Raw genomic sequence first — 16,433 nt, 5'->3', positions numbered from 1 at the left:
TCTAGCAATCATCTCTTAAAGCACATAGCTCTCCTATGACTTATTTTCTGACTGGCCTGTTTGTTGTGGATACCATTGCCCCACACTGTTGCAGACTGGCAGAGCAGAGACCAGAACCTGCCCCATGACTTGAGGGTGCGGCAAACTGCACCCCCGTGATTGTCCTAAAAAGCACACCTAACGGACATACCTGGGGCTGGACTTGCTCTCTGCTCCGCCTCACTGCCTGCCCCAGCATCCGTCCCCATGGAAACAAAACAAGATGTTCCTGAAGAACAGCAGGGCCTTAACTTTACTCCCTCTTTATGGTGTGCTGATCAAACTCCCTATCCCCTCATGATCTCAATGATATTAAGAATGATCTTAATGATATTAAGAAGAGGTGGAAAAAAAAAAAAAAAGAAGAGGTGGCAAGAACACACAGAAGAACTATACAAAAAAGATCTTCACGACCCAGATAATCACAATGGTGTGATCACTCACCTAGAGCCAGACATCCTGGAGTGTGAAGTCCAGTGGGCCTTAGGAAGCATCACTACGCACAAAGCTAGTGGAAGTGATGGAATTCCAGATGAACTATTTCAAATCCTAAAAGATGATGCTGTCAAAATGCTGCAGTCAATATGCCAGCAAATTTGGAAAACTCAGCAGTGGCCACAGGACTGGAAAGGTCAGTTTTCATTCCAATCCCAAAGAAAGCAATACCAAAGAATGCTCAAACTATCGCACAATTGCACTCATCTCACACACTGGTAAAGTAATGCTTAAAATTCTCCAAGCCAGGCTTCAGCAATACATGAACCATGAACTGCCAGATGTTCAAACTGGATTTAGAAAAGGCAGAGGAACCAGAGATCAAATTACCAACATCCAAAGGGCCATTGAAAAAGCAAGAGAGTTCCAGAAAAACATCTACTTCTGCTCTGACTATGCCAAAGTCTTTGACTGTGTTGATCACCACAAACTGTGGGAAATTCTTAAAGATATGGGAATACCAGACCACCTGACCTGCCTCCTGAGAAATCTTTATGCAGGTCAGGAAGCAACAGTTAGAACTGGACATGGAACAACAGACTGGTTCCAAATTAGGAAAGGAGTACCTCAAGGCTGTATATTGTCACCCTGCTTATTTAACTTATATGCAAAGTACATCATGAGAAACGCTGGGCTAAATGAAGCACAAGTTGGAATCAAGATTGCCAGAAGAAATATCAATAACCTCAGATATGCAGATGACACCACCTTTATGGCAGAAAGCGAGTAACTAAAGAGCCTCTTGATTAAAGTAAAAAAGGAGAGTGAAAAAGTTTGCTTAAAACTCAGCATTCAGAAAACTAAGATCATGGCATCTGGTCCCATCACTTCATGGCAAATAGGTGGGGAGACAGTGGAAACAGTGGCTGACTTTATTTTATTGGGCTCCAAAATCACTGCAGATGGTGACCGCACCCATGAAATTAAAAGATGCTTGCTCCTTGGAAGAAAAGTTATGACCGACCTAGGCAGCATATTAAAAAGCAGAGACATTACTTGGCCAACAAAGGTCTGTCTAGTCAAAGCTATGGTTTCTCCAGTAGTCATGTATGGATGCGAGAGTTGGACTATAAAGAAAACTGAGAGCCAAAGAATTGATGCTTTTGAACTGTGGTGTTGGAGAAGACTCTTGGGAGTCCCTCAGACTACAAGGAGATTGAACCTGTCCATCCTAAAGGAAATCAGTCCTGAATATTCATTGGAAGGACTGACGTTGAAGCTGAAACTACAATACTATGGCCACCTAATGTGAAGAGCTGACTCATTTGAAAAGACCCTGATGCTGGGAAAGATTGAAGGCAGGAGAAGAAGGTGATGACAGAGGATGAGATGGTTGGATGGCACACAATGGACATGTGTTTGAGTAAACTCCAGGAGTTGGTGATGGACAGGGAGGGCTGGCGTGCTGCAGTTCATGGTGTTGCAAAGAGTCGGGCATGACGAAGCAACTGAACTGAATGATCTCATGTGACTTCTGCCAATAAAAGTACGGGCTGAAAGGAGCCATTTTGTCTTCCTGCCATGGAGAAGAGGAGGGCCCCCTGACTCCCAGCTTGCCAAATTATATATGTCTCTCTTTTCATTACGCGATCGTCCCTGTTTCAGCTCTTTATTCCCAGCTGTGCTGGATTCAGCACCACACATCTTAAGAAGTACACTCACAATCCATTGGCAAATTCGCTCATCACCAGCCACAAGCTTGCAAACGTGAGGATGGGTATGAGAGCAAAGAGAAGGGGCAAAAGAAAAAACTAAGATCATGGGCTATGGGGCATCCTTGTAACACTCCAGCAAGCAGCACAGTTAGCAAAAGGGAACCAGGGACCCTGCCTCATCTACTCCGTTGATGATAAAGGAAACAAAGAGAGCAATGCAGGATTCATCTGCTTTTACAGACTGCAACTCCTCTCCTAACCCTCGCCAAGGCTGTTCCGTTGTTCAGATGGCCAACTTGGGACCAGGGAGTCTAGTCTGGAAAGTCCTAGAAATTCTAGTCATTTTTGACCTAGGAATTCCTGCAAAACTTTCTGGACGCAAGTCTTTCCTACATCCTTATTCCTTTAAAATTGGCTCAGTGCTGAATTTGGGTTTTGTTAGCACACACTGTCTTTTATAATAAAAGGGCAAAAATTTTGTTTAAAAAGCTAATGAAAAAGAGACAAACAGCTAATGATCAGCCTGTTGTAAAACATGCCTTATAGCCAAACATGAGGGCCATAATAGTTATGAGAAAACCAAAAAATGCTTCTAGCTTCTGCAAACCTAAAGGGAAGAATGCAGCAGTGAGTTCACAGAAGGCAGATTTCCCCGTGAGCCACATGATGAAACTTTGAGTGACCCTTCCATTCCCACTGTCCTTACCATATTTGTCCAAAAAGAAAAATATAAGGGTATCTGCAATGGTGATAAGAACTCCATCCCATAGAGAATTCCTAGGTTGGAGATTAAAAAGGGAGATTAAAGAAAAGAATAGAAACATTAAGAAAAAGACTCTCTTCCCAACAACTCTCTAGATATATGATCCTTGGAGGAGCAAGGACCTGAGGAAAAGGGAACAGTGGTAAGGAGGCCAGGCCTTGGGTGTTTTAGGATCACAGCACTAAGTAAAGTAATACATTCATTCAAACTTTATCTACTATTACAGACATTCGGGACGCAAAGCTGTAAAGTATGGGCCTTATCTCTCAAGGAGTTCACTTGACAAGTGGGATAAGCTGACATACAAATTAATTATCATATACATTGCCATACACTGGATAACCCAGTATGCACGACCAAACATGAGAACATGGGAGATAAAGAGCCTATGTCTGCCAGAAGGGAAGAAGGTGGTTCCAGAGTGGTTACACAGAAAAAATAATACTTTAGTTGAATTTTGAAAATTGGGGTACACTTGAGTTTTTGTTTTTATGTTGTTGTTGTTTAGTTGATAAGTCATGTCCAACTCTTTGGTGACCCCATGGACTGTAGCCCACCAGGCTCCTCTGTCCATAGGATTTCCCAGGCAGAAATACTGGAGTGGGTTGCCATTTCTGTCTCCAGGGGATTGTCCCGACCCAGGGATTGAACCTGCATCTCCTGCTTGGCAGGCAGATTCTTTACCACTGAGCCACCTGGGAAGGACTTTTGTTTTTATACTTGCTTTGAAATCTCGCAAAACATTGATTACTTTCTAGAGAAAAAACCCCGGATCTTCCTAAAGACAGGAGATTGATGGCAATAGCTGAGCCAATAACTTCTTGCATATCTACACCAATGATAGCCAGCTCTACCATCAGCCACAGAAGGATTCGTGGAACCTAAACATCAAACAGCAGAAAGACGTGGTTCTAGTTAATCATTTCTAAGAATTTCCCCCATAGTTTGGTATTCACATTTTGTCAGTGATCCAATAACGGTCCTTTATTAAGCCTTAGGTCTAGAGATGAAGGACCAGAACTCTGCACTTGGCCCCCTGCTGGAGAGGGCCAGGCTGCTCTTTGTGGCAGAGTCTGTGAGTCAGGGTCAGGGCAGCAGCTGATGCCTATTTCTTATCCTTCTGTTTTACTTGACAGAAGAATGGAATTTCCATTCATTATTTCCACTTAGTTTTTGGTCTGAAAACAATCCTGTAAGTGTTAGGGGAAAATGAGGATGGTCAAACTATTGTTCAGGAGAGAATAAAAATACTGCAGAAAGAAATATCTATCCTGACCATAGCTGAAGAGACAAAACAAACATGAACAGGTTGGAGTCATCCTTAATGTAGTAATGCACAAGCAAGTAAAAAAAGACAGATATGCAAAGGGACTTGGGGTGAAGTGTTGGAATTGGGTGTTCTATAATAAAATCTGTGAACTAATCTGGTCAAATAATCGAACAGAAAGAAATTTAATCATGCTTACTCACTGAGGCCAGGAAAAAAAAAACCACCCCCAATTATCGACTACCCAAAAAATATGTCACAAAAAACAACCACTAAGATACAGGAAGAAAGAGAAGATAAGGGAGTGGAGGGGGCAGAAAAACAAAAAAAAAAAAAAAAAAGAGAGAGAGAGAAGATAAAACAAACTATAGGTTACCAAGTTTTTTTGTTTTTAGAGGCATAAAAGAAAAAAATGCAGGTAAGGATACTCTCACAGCCAGGAAAGGAAAGGATATTGAACATTTAGGACAAACTGGAGGTAGATTAGTAGTTATCTAAACATCAAATCAGTTTAAACCTGTCTTCTAGGCATCGTTGTCATTGTTCAGTCGCTCAATGGTGTCTGACTATTTGCGGCCCCATGCACTGCAGCACACCAGGCTTCCCTGTTCTTCACCAACTCCCGGAGTTTGCTCAAACTCATGTCCATCAAGTCGGTGATGCCAGCCAACCATCTCATCCTCTGTGGTCCCCTTCTCCTCCTGCCTTCAATCTTTCCCAGCATCAGGGAAACATGGTTTAGCAGCAAGAGGAGCTATAGAATTTCCCTTGGGATTCCCTCACGGCCATGATTCCCAAGTTCTCCACTATTTCAGTATACTGGGAGCTAGCTCACTCCCAACCACTAAGTGTCACCTTCTCTTAAAGAAACAAAGGCACTCATGAGTCAATGTAATGTAACTATTTTATCTCATTCTTTATCAAAAAAGTTGTTAAGGCTGTTTTACAAGATAAGAATGCTAATTAATTTTCTATCTAAATGTCAAAAGTCTACATATCCTTTGACCCAGCAATTCCATTTCTAAGAATGCCTAATAAAGAAACACTTGTACAGGAAGTATCAGTATGTGCAAGAATATTTCCCACAGCACTGTCTGTAGTGTCAAAAGACTAAAACAACCTAGGACATTCATAGAATGGAATACCATAAATAATGCAGATCTAAACGGATTGATAGGAAACAATCTCCAAGATACACTGTGAAGTTAAAGATACAATTTATAGAACAGTATGCTATCATTTATGCAGCAAAAGAGAGAGAGAGAATACACATGTACAAGTGAAATCCAAAGGACACCCCAAACTGGTAATGCCAACTCCAAGAGGAAGGAGTGGAGGAGCAAAAAGGAGATCAGGCAAAAGGATCTCTCATGAATATACATTGTATACGGTTTTGCAATTTAAAATAATTTTGCCAAGTAAACGTATCGTTTGTCTTTTAAAAACATAAAGTTCATGTAGATTTACTCAGTTTCCCAACAAACACCTCAGGCACCTTCCATTTCTCAATGAACGCTTTAGGGATATATCAGTTCTCTCTGATAAAGCCTCAGCAATGGATAACCAGAGATCTGAAGCTGTCGGTGGGCAGTCATATGTGGCCTTAAGCTCAATTTACTGCTATTCTGACTGAATACTGGAGTGGGTTGCCATGCCCTTCTCTAAGAGACCTTCTCAACCCAGGGATCGAAACTGGGACTCCTGCATTTCAGGTGGATTCTTTACCATCTGAGCCACCAGGGAATCAAGACTCATATATTCCTCCTTCTATCCTTTGGAACCTGCTGAAATTTCAATAGTTAACTTTCAGCCTCCTTTCATTTCCTAGGAATTTTATAGACACTCTTAGTGATAGATGAAACAAAAGAAAACAAAAATAACCCACACAAGATGACCTACTAGCAATAAGAACAAAGACAAGACTAAGAACCCTAATTTCCCAGTGTAAGTTTTTACTGGGAACTGATTCTTATGCTAAAAAATGTAAGTTACTCTGACCTTAAATTAAAAATGAAAGAGGAATTAGACAACAAATATATTTTTATCATTGGTCAACTCTTTTATATTCCATTCTGATGGTATTGAAGTTTATAATCCATATTTGTTTTATTATGTCCATGATATTCCTGATGATACTTGGAGTACTCTTCATGTGTCTCCAGGGGTGAATAAACATTAATTGTTCACTACATGCTTGTTAAGTTATCAAAACTAAATGGCATTGGATGGCTGAGACAACAAAGGTCTAGGTCTTCTAACTCCTTATATTGTGCACATTCAAATGCTCCATAACCAGAGAGACTCCCATGATAAAGATGACAATAATAATAAGGCAAAAGGCTTCCCTTTCTGCCTCAAATACTCCATTCTTCAAAGAGGTCACTCCCTGTCTTCCTTATATAAATAGGATTCATAAAGACAAGGTCCTCCACTCAGACCCAGCCAGTATTCAACTTTCAACACTATGTAAGTACTAAATTGTCTTTATCCAAAGCTAAATAACTAAGCTTATACCATGTGTGGGTGTGTACTCAAAGTCGCTCAGTCATGTCCAACTCTTTGCAACCCCATGGACTGTAGCCCACCAGGCTCCTCTGTCCATGGAATTTTTCAGGCAACAACACTGGAGTAGGTTGCCATTTCCTCCTCCTGGGCATATTCCCAACCCAGGGATTTAACCAGAGGCTCCTGCATTGGCAATTGGACTCTTAACCACAGAGCCACTTGGGAAAATAAATATTATCTTCAGCTATTCTAAGAACACTCCTCCTTGTGATATCTTTATTGATCCTAAAAGTATTCCTCCTTGTGATAATGCTGGAATGCACTAGATGTATCCCCTGTGAGAATGAAGGACTTATTACCCCTGTTTTGAGTGGGAATGCTGTTGGCCTCAGGCATGAACTCTTACTACTTTCTCAGGCAGCCCACATCAAGTAACTAACTGATCTAGGCGGGAAGGTGAAGATTCACCCCTCTTACCTCAACCCGGGACAGTTCTGATGGTCAGCTCAGCCTGTATCCTACATCACAGCTTAACTTCTGTGCAGACTGCTTCCTTCCCCTTCTTCAGTGTTTTTCTCAAGATCACCTCCTAATAAGACTGCCTCCATCTCAAAGTTGGTTTCCCTTCTTACCCTTTCCTGCATCCAGTAATTAACATACCTGAAAAAATGATCTGCACTCCTCTACCTAACACTCATTTTTCCATCCTTTTGTGACACCCCCCCGCCCCCGCCTCCCGTAATGAGAAATTACAGTCTCATTAGCTAAATGAGATCATCGCCAACTAGAGTCAGTGCCGGGGTCCAGCCTCGGCAGGATCCAGGGGGTACCCTCAGGATGAACAGCGTCAGCGAGAGAGAGAGAAGACACATGAGACCAGTCTTGATAGGGCCAAGTCTGCGAGGGACAGAGAGAGAAAGAGAGAGAGAGAGAGAGAGAGAGAGAGAGAAGAGAATGACCAGACGGGGGTGTTTGCAGGGTCTGGCAGAGTCTGGCAATGCTTTATTTTTTACCATGGCTTTTATACCCTAAATTAGTACATTTCTAAGGGGAAGATAGTTTAACATTACATCAGCTTGTTCTTCACGAAACCAGGGTGTTTTCTGCATACTTCTTTGTTTATGAGAGTCTTGTACAGTATCTTCTGGCCTTGGGGTCTCTTGACATTTTATGACCTAGGTGAACGCAAAGCTGTTTTCCGTAATCTATTCTTTAATGAACACAAAGGTCAGTCCTTTTGCAGAAGTTAGTTAAATTTATCTAAAAGGTTTATCACACAAAGACTCTGCAGCTCCAGTGAGGCAGCCCCTGTTTAGCATTCCTGGTTAAAATTAACAATTTTAAACTCTTATTTTTCTAAATCTTTAACTATAACCACTTTTAGAATAATAATTTTATGTTCTCTAATAAGGCTTCCTCACCCCCGAAGGGCTTTGTGCCTATTAGGGCCTTTATGTGATCAGGTTCTTTATGCTGTTTTATGATTAGGGTATTATAAGCAATCATGCATATTAGTGCCAAGGGCATAAACGCAGTTGTCAAACAAACTAAAATACCAGCAAAAGAGTTTAAACCGAAACAATCCTTTCACCCTGGATAATCTCATAAAATACCACCACCTGGGACACTTATTGATTAAAGTTCTAAATTGATTCTTATTTGGAAAGAGATCGGGGAAGGCCTTCTGCCTGTGTCACAGAAATTAGGGAGTAGTCTATTGAAGCAAGCATCAGAAAGACAGAGATCATCTTTAAGGTGAGCGCCGGGGGCAGCTTTTCGGAATCCCTGAAAACCTGATCCGCCTTGCCCATCAGGCTTTCTCCCCATGACCTTGTCAAGGGTGGGATCTTGTGAGCTGGCTCCCGGCAAGTCAGAAAACCCACTAACTGTTTAACTTTCTCCATCTTTGAAATGTGATACCATTCCTCTTACAACGACTTCTTTGGCTTCCATCACGCTGTGCTGTTTGAGTCATTCTGTTTGAATTGTTCTTTCACTCCTACCTTCAATTGGCACTTTCCTCCTCCTACTCCTCACAGGTAGGTATTCCTTAGGTTCACTCCTTCGTCCTCTCCTAATTTTAAACAACCTGTCTGCAATTTCAGTGTAATAATACTGAGGACCCAATCAGCATTAGGGACATTCGAGGGACAGTGAGAGTAAAAACAGCCCCTTAAGGGTAAAACAGACCTGGATTCCAGGTCAGACCAACTGAAATACTGTGGGTAAATTATCAAATCTTTGTTTCATTTCTTTATCTGAACTGAGTATGATACCAGCCTCACAAGGATGCTCCCTATGTTTTTTGTTCCCCAAATGCACCGATGTTCTCTTTTACCTCCCTGTCTTTTCATATGTTGTGCCTATGTTGCAGCATTCTGGCTCCGCCCATCCTCCATCCACCTAATGCCCTCTTACCATCGATGTCTCACTGTGCTTTTATAAAAAATAATTTTATTTCTTTATTTTATTTTTGGCTGTGCTGGCTCTTCTTTGCTGCACAGGCTTTTCTCTAGTTGCAGAGTTCGGGGACTACTCTCCAGTTGCAGTGTGCAGGCTTCTCATTGCGGTGGCTTCTCTTGTTGCAGAGCACGGGCTCTAGTGCACACGGACTTCAAGAGTTGCAGCACATGGGCTCTGTAGTTGCAGCTCCCCAGCTCTAGAGCCCAGGATCAATAGTTGTGGCTTATCGACTTAGTTACTCCATGGCATGTGGGATCTACCCAGATCAGGGATCAAACCCATGTACCCTGTGTTGGCAGGTGGATTCTTATCCACTGGACCACCACGTAAGTCCCTGATGTCTCACTTTAGATGTTCCTTCATCTAGGGGGGACTTCCTAGAGGAAGTCCAGAAGGCTGGACTCTGTGCTCCCAATGCAGGGGACCCAGGTTGGATGTCTGGTCAGGAACTGATTCTCACATGCCACAACTCAAAATCCTGCATGCTGCAACTAAGACCTGGTGCAAATAAATAAATAAATAGATGTTCGTTCCTCCAAAAAGCCCTTTGTGACTCCAGTCTCTGAGTGACATGTCTAAGACACCTATACTCTATACTATATTCTTCCCTTTCCCATAGCATGAGCCCATGGAATTCTAATACCAAAACCAGACAAAGAATTTCTGCACTTTTTAGCATACCATTAAAAAGACAAGTCATGGAGTAGGAAAACATATTTGCAAATCACATATTTAATAACAACTTGCAAAGAATTCTCAACACTCAATAAGAAAATGACCCAGTTTTAACATGTTCAGGGAATGCCCTGGCGGTCCAGTGGTTAGGGTGCCACACTTCCACTCCAGGAGGCGCAGGTTCGATCCTTGGCTGGGGAACTAAGATCCTACATGCCACACAGCATAGCCAAAAACAACAACAATAATAATAAATACAACACTCCAAAGATTGGGACAGATACTGCAAATAAGATACATAGATGGCAAATATGCCCATTAAAAGATGCTTGATATCATTAATCATCTGGGAGATGCAGATTAAAACTACAATGAGGGACCACTAGACATTTTTTAGGATGGATAAGATTAAAAGGATGACCACACCAAGTGTAGGTGAGGATGTGGAGCAACTCAATCTTTCATTCACTGCTGGTGGTACAACCACTTTGGAAAACAGTTTGGCATTTTCTTTAAAAGATAATCATGTACCTACCATGTGACTTACACATTCTACTCATAGGAATTTATCCAGGAGAAAGCATATGTACATATATAAGACTTGTACACTAATGTCCACAGTAGCTTAATTTTTAAAAAACATATTTTTTTTTTTTGACTGCATTGGGTCTTAGCATGGTGCACAGGATCTTTGTTGCAGCACACTGGATCTTTCCTTGTGGTTCATGGACTCTCTAGTTGCGGTTTGTGGGTTCCAGGCTCAGTAGTTGTGGCACAGGGGCTTAGTTGCTCTGCAGCACATGGGATCTTAGTTCTCTGACTAAAGGTTGAACCTTATTACACTGCATTGCAAGGTAGATTCTTAACCACTGGACCACCAAGGAAGTCCCCAGAGTAGCGTCATTCGCAACAGCCAAAAACTGTTAACAACCCAAATGTCCATCAATAGGTGAGTGGATAAACCAATTGTTATAGATCCATACAAAGGAATACTACTCAGGAGGAAAATCAATGGATGCATGCAACAATACGGATGACTCTCGATTATGCTAAATGAAAGAAGCCAGACCGAAAAAACAGACAGTAGACATTGTATGATTCCATTAACATTAAATTATAGGAAATGCAAACTAATTTCTAGTGACAGAAAACAGATCAGTGGTGGCCCAGGAGCAGGGAGGACAGGAAAGAGGGATCACAAAGGGGCAAGAGGTATTTGGGGGAGGTGATAGGTATGTTCACTACCTTGACTGAAGCAATGATTTCATGGGTGTGTACATGCGTGAAAACTTAACCAAACTAGACAGCTTAAATGTGTATAGTTTATTGTATGTCAGTTTTACCTCAAGAAAGCTGTTAAGATGGAATATATATTTATAAAATATGTGTAGGGTATAACAAATAATAATGGCTTACCTGGAGGCTCGGTCTGTAAAGAATCTGCCTACAAAGCTGGAGACCCTGTTTCCATCCCAGGGTGGGGGAGATCCTCTGGAGAAGGAAATGGCAACCCACTGCAGTATTCTTGCTTGCTAAATCCCATGGACAGAGGAGCCTGGTGGGCTACAGTCCATGGGGTCGCAAAAGTCAGACACAACTTAGCAACTAAACCATGGTAACAAATAATGAAACAACAGAACATTCTCTGTATCCATCACCTGGTTTAAAAAAGTAAATATCATTATTTTTGAAAATTTCTATGTTCCCTAATCACCCAAAAACTCATGCTTTCTTATTTAAAATTGACGGGTATCTGAAAACATTTTCTAAATACTCTAGGTTCCCAAAGGTGATCATTCTGGGGACTGTTTTTTATGTAAATAAGCTCAGCAATGTAGTACGGGGCATGTATGCATGCTAAGTCACTTCAGTAGTGTCCTTCTTTTTGTGACCCTATGGACTGTAGCCTGCCAAGTTTCTCTGCCCATGGGGTTCTCCAGGCAAGAATATTGGGATGGGATCTACCTGACCCAGGGATCGAACCCTCATCTCTTAAGCCTATCTTGCTTTATTGGGCAGGTTTTTTACCACCAGCGCCACCTAGGGAGCCTCTGGACTGAAGCAGTTTGGCACAGTTTGAAGGTGAAACATGCCGTTTAAAAGATGGGTGGCCCAAAACAGTGATTTTTAAATAATCCTATTGTGGAGTTATGAACATCTGAGTGCCTCTGCCGAGGATGCAAAAGGGAAAGGTCTTGCCAACTGTGACCAGACTGGCAAGTGCTTTCGCTTACAAAAAAAGAAAAAAAAGAAAAAAAAACTGAGGCAGAAGTGGGCGGGATGGAATGGCAGTGGGATGGGGCACATAGTAATAACTAGGCCTTGGCATGGGCTTGCTGGTGTGGGTTTTAGCCAGGCTCCACCCACAGATCATTTTCTTAGGAGAGGTCACTCACAGACAAGCTGTGATTACACACACTCCGCATTTAAACTGCAGCAGTAGTCTCTAAGCAGGGATAGGGGGTTGTAATCAGCTTTGCTTCTAAGGAAAAGCTGGGAACCTTCTCATTTCACTTCATGAAAAGTAAGCCATGAGGCAACTTCTGCCAAACATCTATTAATTGGATGAAACAGGTCTCTTGCTCGAGATCTGACTTCAGCTGTGTATTTCCAGCACAGCCAGTTCTTCTCTACTCTGCAGCTGATTGGCTCTGGAGTGTGCCCAGAAAGGTACTTCCGCCAGTTAAAGGAGTCAGATCTCTTAACGTTGATCTGTTCTCTTCTGAGTGATGGCGCTCACCATTTTAATCCTCCAGCTCGCTGTCTGCATCCTGGCATTTCCCATGTCCCTGCTGGACTTTCTGGGCTTGTGGAACTGGATATGCAAACAGTGGTTCCCCTATTTCCTGGCGAGGTTCACTGTGATGTACAATGAACAGATGGCGAGCAAGAAGCGGGAGCTCTTCAGCAACCTGCGGGAGCTCTTCAGCAACCTGCGGAAGTTCACGGGCCCCTCCAGGAAGCTCTCCCTGCTGGAGCTGGGCTGTGGCACCGGGGTCAACTTCAAGTTCTACCTCTCCTGGATGCCAGGTGACCTGTGTTGATCCTAACCCCAACTTTGAGAAGTTCTTGATCAAGTGCATTGCCCAGGCCAACACCTGCAGTTTGAGCGCTTCATAGTGGCTGCCGGGGAGAACATGCATCAGGTGGCCACAGGCTCCATGGATGTGGTGGTCTGCACCCTGGTGCTCTGCTCCCTGAAGAACCAGGAGCAGATCCTCCAGCAAGTTTGCCGAGTGCTCAGGCCGGTGAATGTGGGTTGTGGAGGGCTGCTTAGTAGCAACCACCATCACCAAGGGCAGCCCTCCCAATTTCAGTAGATCAAACACCCTAACATAAAAGTAAAGCTCCTGGAAAAGATACTGTTGAGTTTTTTAAAAAAGTCTTAGCGTGCAGAAGAAGCTATAAAGGAAAAGACTGATAATACATATATAAATACATAAAAAATAAAATTTTATAACTCCTGCAGGGAAAAGGACTATAAACAAAGTACAAAAATTTGTAAAAATATTTGCCAAGGATGATAGATAATGAGTTAACTTCCTTCATATTAAGACATCACAAATCAACAGGATCAACAGGATTCTTAAATCGTTTTTAAAAAGAGAAAAAGAAGCAAATTACTCAAACAGAAATACAAATAAAGATAGCTAATATATGATTCAAATGTTTAGTCTTGCAACTAAAGAACAAATTAAAGCAAGATATTTTTAGGCATGAATATAACAAAACAGAAACATATTCACAGATACAGAGAAAAAACCATTGGTTACCAGTTGGGAGAGGGTGGAGGGGCAAGACAAGAGTGTGGGGTTAAGAGATACAAACTACTATGTATAAAATAAATAAGCAATAAGGATATATTCTACAACAGAGGAATATATAGGCCATTATTTTGTAATAACTTTAAATAGAGTATAATCTATAAAAATTCTGAATCACTATGTTGTATACCTGAAACTAATATTATAAATCAACTATACTTTAATTAAAAAGAAAGTAAAGAAGATGCTATTTTACCTACTATTCTGTCAGAGACTTTTAAGTTCAATATGGTGTTGGGATGGATTTGGAGGACTGGATACCCCAGTTGGAGGAAGTGTCCTCTCTGGAGGGCTATTTAATAATATTAAATTTTCAAGTACACTTACTCCTTCACCCAACAGGAATTTATCCTATAGCTATTCTGCACAAATCTGCAAAAACTCATTCATATGTGAAAATATTCATCATAGTATTTGAAATACCGCAAATTGGAAATAACTTAAACATCCATCAGTTGGAGGCTGTTACGTAAACTGTCACACAGTATAAAGGATTTCTGTGCATCTGTTAAAAAGAACAAGGAAGAGTTACCTATGGCATATGAAAAAAATCCTTGAGATATTGTTAATTTAAAAGGCAATGAAAACAGGATATTATGTAGAGTACAAGTCCTTTTGTGTGTGTAGGGAAGAATATACCTATATAAGCATTTATGTTAATGAGAATGATAAACAAGAAATTATAAACAGTGGTTACCTCTTGGGAGAAGGGGGCAACAGAGGATGACATGGTTGGATGGCATCACTGACTCAATGGACATGAGTTTGAGCAAACTCAGGGAGATAGTGATGAACAGAGAACTGTGATGCAGTTCATGGGATCGCAAAGAGTAGGACATGACTTAGCGACTGAAGAAATAACAACAAGCTCTTGGGAAGGAAACTGAATAAGGGGTAAGAATTACTTTTCATTTTACGTCTCTCTGTATACGTTGAAATTCTTTATACCCATATGTAATTTTCACATATTATCTTTATTGTTTGCTTAAAAACTAGTCTTAAAGTTTTATTCTAAATATAAGTGAACATACATATAATATGAATACCTTGACATTTGAATTTACTGCTCTAGGGGAAAAGGATGTTCTGCAATCCCCAGTGTTTTTTTCCAACAGAGAAATTCCTCAGGAAGAAAAGGACTTGAAGACAGGGTTTCGAGGCAATAATATATAGTCGTCCCTAGTATGCCTGGGGTCCCTCCCTGCCCCCACCACAGATACCAAAATCAACACAAGCTCAAGCCCCTTATATAAAATGGTGTGGTGTCTGCATATAATTTATATGGACATACCCCCACGTACCTTAACTCATCTCTAGATTATATATAATACCTAACACAATGTAAATGCTACATAAACAGTTTCTAGCATGTGGCAAATTCAAGTTTGGCCCTTATTGAACTTTTTGGATTTTTATCCCAGTATTTTCGATCTGTGGTTGGTTGAATCTGAGGATGTGGAACCTGTGGATATCAAGGGCCGACTACAATTTGGCTCAAGGGTAGGCCAACATCAAAACTGTAACTGAAAAAGCTCTGATACTCAAATTCTTATGTCCCAAGATTGGGCATTAACTGGCACAATTAGGAGATGGTTTGCTTACAGTGTTACTAATCTCACAACTTCTCTGCAAAGCAAATAATCATCTCAGGTTTAAGCACTGAGAATGCTCTTAGGGGATCATATTCCTCCTTAGCTCCTACAAAGCACCCACTCAGTGCTTAATAGAACCAGGAACTTTCCTACATTCCCACACAGTCCTTAATGCAGATATTGTCTTCATGTTGGGCTGGGGAAATAGACCCAGAGAAGTTAAGAAACTTGCCCCCACGATACTTGGCCAGCAAATCTGACTTTAATGCACATATTCTTATCATTGCACCACAGTGCTTATCACTGGGGCTTTGTATCGCTCCGATTTCAACTTTTCCTGCAAAACCACTTTTTTTCTTTTTTTGCAAAACTACTTTTGCTGGCTATTCTTCCTGTGATCATTCCCTAAACACTGGAGTTCTTTTTGGGCTCTAATTTTGCTTATATACACCCGTGTAATCTCATGTTCCCCGAGTTTTCAATGACCATGCACACAGATGGTTTCCGAATCTAGTATCAAGCTCAGCTCTCTTCTAAACCAAATCTTCATGTACAGCTTCCTACTAGACAGTCACCTGAATGGGTAACATGCATCTCTCTAGCCTAACCTGTGTAACCCAGAGTGCATCACCAACCTCCCCAAGTCTGGGTCTCCTCTTCCATTCTCTCCCCTTCTATGGAGAAATTTTTTTCCAACAGGAAATTTCAAGTTTTCCATTCCTGAACACAGGTCTCATAGTTGCCCACAGAATTTGGGGGAACTCCCTCTCTAAGGAACTCTGCTTGGGACAGCCAAGACTAAGGAAAGCTAGATGAAGCTAAGGAGAATGGGAGAGTCACCATGGCTTTTAGAGGTACTCATTGGTTCTTGTCTCCCTTCTCCCCCCACCAAGGTAGATAAGTAGAAAACTTCTTTAGACTCCTTAATAATGTGTAGCCTCTACTGTATCCAGACTTGATCTATATTTATAAGACTGTCCCAGATGAAAGCTTCATGGCAAACAGATGGGAAAACAATGGAATAGTGACAGACTTTATTTTCTTGGGCTCCAAACTCACTGCAGATGGTGACTACAGCCATGAAATTAAAAGATGCTTGCTCCTTGGAACAAAAGCTATGACAAACCTAGACAGCATATTAAAAAGCAGAGACAT

The 16,433-nt window shown here is 41.5% G+C and overlaps 1 pseudogene; it reads left to right on the top strand.

The window, feature by feature from the left end:
• Positions 1 to 12,209: 12,209 nt before the first annotated feature.
• LOC136167131 (thiol S-methyltransferase TMT1A pseudogene) lies at positions 12,210 to 15,370 on the top strand (annotated as a pseudogene).
• Positions 15,371 to 16,433: the final 1,063 nt, after the last annotated feature.

Source organism: Muntiacus reevesi, chromosome 4, assembly GCF_963930625.1.
Source record: "Muntiacus reevesi chromosome 4, mMunRee1.1, whole genome shotgun sequence".
In the NCBI taxonomy this organism is placed as follows: Eukaryota; Metazoa; Chordata; class Mammalia; order Artiodactyla; family Cervidae; genus Muntiacus; species Muntiacus reevesi.
Note: the sequence above shows the minus strand (reverse complement) of the source record. Positions and strands in the feature narration are given on the sequence as shown.